General features: G+C 64.1%; 1 long non-coding RNA gene across 1 annotated transcript; it reads right to left on the bottom strand.

Moving 5' to 3' along the window:
* Positions 1 to 2028: 2028 nt before the first annotated feature.
* LOC144293215 (uncharacterized) lies at positions 2029 to 3354 on the bottom strand. The gene is made up of 4 exons (XR_013360636.1): positions 3266 to 3354; positions 2885 to 2995; positions 2509 to 2593; positions 2029 to 2248 (listed from the first exon to the last, which is right to left on the bottom strand). It is a non-coding gene; the product is annotated as an uncharacterized LOC144293215 (long non-coding RNA).
* Positions 3355 to 5962: the final 2608 nt, after the last annotated feature.

Genomic DNA, 5962 nt, shown 5'->3' with positions numbered 1-5962 from the left:
TCCCAGAACAGCGCTCTGTACAGGTGGCCCTCCCCTCAGAGGATCGCCCAAAGTCACCCTCTGGTGCCCCCAACCCCTGGCTCCCAGGTCCCCAGAAATCAGCCTCCCAAATAAAACAAAGCCTGGGCCCCTCGTACTCAACCAGCCTGAAGCTTGAGGGTCCACCCTCACTCCCTCCCTGCCCCCCAGACCTGCTGCCCATGGTCCCTCCGACCACACCTGGTCCCCAGTGACCCTGCAAGCACCCTACCTCTCCCGTCTTCTTCTGCCTTCAGGCCTCTCTCTTCTAAGGACTGTCTCCAAGGAACCTGCCACCCTGGTGGCCTGTGGTCTCCAGCCCGACAGCTTGGCAGGGGTGCCCCACGCTGCCCCCCATGACCGGAAGCCACCAGGTCCTCACAGGGGACACAACTAGGAGAGACCTTGAGAACCAAGACCCCGACAGGACCAGCTGGGCAGAGGTGGGGCAGGGAGTGGCCCCCTGGCCTTCTCGTCTGTAGCTCCGGGGAGCAGAGCTGGCCACTGGGCAGGGCTTGGGCAGCGGGCCGGCTCCTACCTGTCCCTGGAGACCCCCATAGGACATCCTCTGTGCCCCCCTGGGCCAGGCATGGGACACACTGGGACCCCCAGTCTGCTCCAAAGCCCCACACAGGGGTCCTTCCTCCCTCCCAGAAGCCTGGGAAGATGGGGCAGCCTTTCTGAGGACCTTCCCAGCAGCAATGCGGCAAGAGTCTCCCCAAGCCTCAGGGGCCGCCCCTCCTGCTGCCACCACTGGACCACCCAGGTCTGTCCAGGTCCCGGGCACAATTTTCTCTGCACCCCACTTAGCAAGCAGGCCTTGCTCTTCCTGCCCACAACCAGCCGGCCCTCTTGGCCCCCAGAACCAAGGGATGGGCCCAGTGGCAGAGAGTGCAAGATGGAGACCCTCCACCCCCTTCCCTGGGACCCCAGAACATGGCTTAAATGTGTGACCTCAAGATCTGAACCTGGGCAGGACCCCTTGTCTTGGTTCCAGGTCGTGGGGGCTGAGCCCAAGGTGGGGAGGGTGGGCAGGGTTCCTGTTTCAGAAAGTGAGGATGAAATGAAGTCAAGTGAGGAGACCCCCACGGGGGAGGGGCGGCTTCCAGGAGACAGGGTGCCAGGGAACGAGGGACTAGAGCCGGGACACCCACCACGGGGCTCCTCACCCCAGCCCTGGCGCAGGCCTGGGGCCATCCGAGCACCCATGGGGGCACCTGGCCGCTCTGTCCAGACACTTCTCAGAGAGAGGGTCATGCTCAGTACCCCCTCCCTCCACTGCTCCGGAGCCCCAGGATATGCCAGCCCACTGGCCGGCTCCCACTGCCACACTGCACCCACCTGGGTCGAGGTCTTGGCCTCCCATCTGCCCATCTGATCCCAACCCAGGGGAGAGCTTCGGTGCCCACTCAGCACACTCAGCCTGGGATCATGGGGACGGTCGTGGACGAACAGAACACGCAGATGACCAGAACACGTGGATGATCAAGAATGGGACCTCTCCCTGGGCCCTGGCTCGGGGTGTGTGGGGGGAACCAGTCAGGGCTGGGCGGCGGGGACACAGGTCCTCAGAAGTGAGGGGCTAAGCCTGGACCAGCCTGGATGGTCTCCGGCTCCCGTTCCCACTCTTCCCCCAGGCACCCCTGCCCCATGCCCTTCCCTCATTCCCCCTCCACCCATTGTCTCTGGCCCCCTCTGGCCCCCTCTGGCCAGGGTATCTCTGGGGGTCTTCCAGCTGCCCCCGCCTCCCCAACATGTGTGCCACCCGGGTGGGGGCTGGGTCAAAGCCCCCCAGGAGGCCCTGGGTGGCCTCGGGGCCTAGTGGGTGGGCAGAGGCCGGGGGGCAGGGGCGCCAGCGTGGCCCCCGCCCCCACCCCGCCCGCAAGTGCAGCCTCTGCCAGGTTTCTGAGGGGCATTGTTATTAATATTATTATTACAGCCGCTGCAAAAACACTGCTCTAAGCCCCTCGAGTGATTTATTTAGCGTGCGGCCTCATTGATTAGGCCAACTTTCCACGGTGGTGGGGGAGGCAGCGCCTTGGCTCCGGGAACCTCTGGTCTGGGGGGGCCGCCCGCCGGGCGCCTCTGGGCAGACGCGGAAGTCGCGGCCCCTCCTGCCTGGCCAGAGGTCCCCCCGCCAAGGGGAGGCAGCCCCCTGCCCCAGAGAGGCCCCAATCTGAGGGGGGAAGCAGCGTCCGTCGGATGGCAGTGGCTGAGAAAGGGTCCCAGTCTGCAGGAGGAGGCCTGAGCTGAGGCCGCAGCGGGCCACCAAGCCTTGAGGGGCAGCAGGCACGTGCAGGGGAGGTGGCCGGGGCCACGCGGGAGGCCAGCAGGGCCCGGGAGGGATGTGCTGGCACCTCCAGTGTGAGGGCCTGTGAAGACCCCGAGGGCAGCCCGGGGCCCTGGAGACGCCAGAGTTCACCACCTCTGGAGGGGGGGACTTGGCCCAGACCCCGAATCCCGAACCCCTCCAGGCTCCTCTGCACGGACCTCCTTCACTGTTCCGGAGTGTGAGCATCTCCTCTTGTGCATCCGCCTGGAGCTCCCCGGAGCCCGGTCAGCTTGCTCTTTCCTCCTTCAGTGGAAGGATAGAGGTGCCCCTCAGGCCCGCCTGGATCACGCACCCCCGAGGGTCTCCGCCAGAGACCCCCAGCCACCTCAGGGACGCCCAGGCCTCAGCCAGCCCCTGAGACTGAGTCCCCCTCCCCCACCTGCATCCTGCTGCCACCCAGATCCCAGTCCCCCTGCCGGGGGCTTCCCACAGGTCAGGTTGGGGTGGAGGGAGTGCCAGGCACTTTGTCCTGCCTCCACCAGCCCCGACCTGCCTCCCAAGGGCTCCTGGAGCCTTGAAACCCCAGGAACTGACCCCAGCTCTGGTTCCCAAGTCCGTGTCCGCAGAGGCTGGTGGCTTCCAACAGGATTATGGGGAGTGGCTTAGGAGGCAGGCTCCTTTCCCTGCTTTGATTTGGGGTGAGGCCTTAGGAGAAGGAAGACCAAGAGTGAGGGGCCGGGTTGGAAACTGCCTGCAGTCAATACCCATTCTGCCTCTCTTTTCAGGGTGCCCCTAGGGATCAAGGGTGCCATCCACGGCAGGCACAGGTGCAGGGAGGTGAGACAGTGGTCTGGGGGCTCCATGCTCTGGGAAGGAGGATCAGAAGGGAGGACTCCTCACAAAGCCCTGACTCTGGGTCTCAGCCTCTGCCCCCAAAAGCTAAAGCACATCGGGCTCTCCTTGGTCCCTCATCACCCTCCATGTGGGTACGTCTCTGCAGCTGGCTACCCATGCCCCATCCTTTGGGACCCAGAGGCCGGGGACTCGCGCCAGTGGAGGAGGTGACTGCGGCTACAGTTCCCACAGGGCTGCGGCCTCCTCCCCTTCCCTTTTTATGACTAATAAAAGGGATTGTAAACCCTGTATGCGTACAAAGTGCACCCTATAAATGGCTCCTGGTAATAATGACATTTGCAGCGTGCCCCTCCACACTCTGGTGGGAGTGACCAGGGGAGGGGGCTGGCTGTCCCGGGTACCCAAGGAGAGGGTACTGCCCATTGTCTGCCGGCAAGACACTCCAGGACTGGGGGGGCACCGCACTCCATGCGCCCCCGGCCAGCGCCCCAGGGGGGGAGGGGGAGAACAGAGAACACAGCTGCCCTCTGGCCCCCAAATGCGGCTCCTGGGCCTGCTCCCCGAACAGAGGGCCCACCGAACTGTGGCTCTCCCAACGTCTCCCCTCCATGTGGCACGTGGCTCTTCACTTGGAGCCCCAGCTTCCTTGTCCGACTGTGGGGCATCTGGCCATGGGGAAGGATGTCAGGCCTGCAGGTGCCAAAGGGAAGCCCTTTGGTCCAGCCTGTGTCCCAGTCCTCTATGTGGCCGCCCTTGTGCATTTGGGGCTGTGGCCCCGAGCCCCCCCACCCCGACGGTGGACATGCTGGGACAGGGGTGGGGGAAGGCGTGGGAGGGGAGGCGGGTGGTGGGGGGCTGGGTCCTGAGCCGTACAGTCTCCTCCGCAAAGCCCCACAGGAAAGCTCTGGGGATTAAGCCTTGTTTTCCCTGCTCTGACCTGCTCCATCTCGCCGAAAGTGGCCCTGGGAAGACACCGATCACCTTTTAAGGTGAATTTCCTATTAAGATTCTTCTGTTGAGAGAAGGGCCGATGGAATGCGCTGTTACCTAATCCACGCAGCGGGCCAGCAGGCGCCTGCCGGAGAGTGGCAGGTCCAAGGGACGCCCTGGGGGCTGCTGCAGCCCTGAGCCACTTTTATGGAGTGTTCCGGGCCCAGCCCGTGTCAGCGGAGGGGGCAGGTGGCCTCCCGAGGGTCAGGTCTCCTGTCCTCGTCTGACGAGGAGTGAGTATTTTCCCCTTAGTAAAGTTCTGGGGAAGAGTTGCCAGTTTCTGGTTTTCGGGAACATCGGCTCACAAGGACTGCCGTGGTCCGGAGCCATTGGGCAGAAGCAGGAAGTTTCTGGTGTGGGTGTGGCTCTCATGGGGCTGGGGGGCAGTGTGAGCACCCAGCTCCCCGCGGGGTGTGGGGCCAGGGTTCCTAGACTGCCGATCGCCCTAGTGTAAATGGTGCCCCACGACTGGTTTTCAAGCCACCACCGAGAGCCACTGGCCACCTGCACCCCTGCCCTGCTGAACTCGAAAGTGGAGAGGGTTCGTGGTGGGGCCTCTGGCCCTCGCCCACCTCTGCGACCCTCCCCACGCCCAGAGCCCCTTTGGAGTGTCCTCTGCCTCTGTCTCCCAGAGGGCTGGCTGCGCCTGCTCCAAGGGTCCCCCTCCCGTGGCTCCGTACCCCTCAGCGATGGAGAAGAAGCAGCTGGAGTGAATGAGTCTGAGCAGACAAGGAAATCACCCCAGGGGCTGACACTCCCAGCATGCTCTGCTGCACTGAACTTCGAGGGGCAGCACCACAGGGTGGGTGCTAGGGGTCGGACCTCCAAGGTGGCTCAGACCCACCCTGGCCTTATGTGGCCCCTGCTGGCTGGGTCTGGGGCTCTGGTTTTCCCACTCAGCACCCAGCTCTGCCTTACGAATGACACTGGCACCCTGCCTTCTGGCCGGAGGAGCCTTGGGCTGCAGGGAGCATGGGGTGCTTGGAGGGAGCGGCCGACACCCATGCTGGCTGTCATCACTTCACACCCAGGCCGCTGCTGCCTTTCTGCCTCTGGCCACTCTGGCTCTGGGCCCCCCACACTGGGCCCTGAGATGGGCCCCAGGTCAGCCCCCCACCCCCAGTCCTGCTACCTGCTTAGGCTGCCTCTGCCAATACTGTTCCCCTGCCGCGGTGGGGGGTGTTTGTGGAGTCCTGCCCTCCCCATGTGCCCCATCTCTGTCTCATTTTCCACCCTCCCTGTCAGATACCAGCATCTTTGGTCTGTGTCCAGACAGCCAGCTCCAGGCAGGAGGAGGTGTCCCAGCCTCCGCTCCATGCAACCGCAGGGCAGGCCTGCCCAGGTGTCCTGGCCCCTGGACTCCAAGAATGTCCTTCCCAGGGTGGGCCGGCAGGCAGAGGGACCACCTCTCCAAGGCCTCCCAAGGCGCTGGGAGCTGGCTGCTGGCCCCAGCCCCCCGGGGGGAGTTCCGGCAACCCTTTTCTTGGGGTTGGGGACCAGATTCCGGTTCTGTCCTATCTCCCCAGCTGGGTCTGCCTGTGTCTTGGGAGGATTGCTGCCTCCTTTCTGCACTCTGGCTGAGGCTCCCCATCTCCCCACCCCCCGCCCCAGTCTGAGAAGCCCTCAAGGGTATGCAGAGCAGTGGTGAGAAGGGGTTCAGGGAGGTTGCAAGCCTTGAAGATTTATTCCTTCCTGACCGTGCTTGCAAGGGCTACACGTCTGGAAAGAAGAGCCAGCATCTGTGCATCTGTGCATTTGCATGTGGATGTGCGTGTGTGCACACAAGTGTGCGTGCCTGTGCATGTGTGTGTACGCACACATCTGTGC

This window comes from Canis aureus, chromosome 21 (assembly GCF_053574225.1).
Source record: "Canis aureus isolate CA01 chromosome 21, VMU_Caureus_v.1.0, whole genome shotgun sequence".
NCBI lineage: Eukaryota > Metazoa > Chordata > Mammalia > Carnivora > Canidae > Canis > Canis aureus.
The sequence above is the reverse complement of the archived record's forward strand: the minus strand, read 5'-3'. Positions and strand labels throughout refer to the sequence as shown.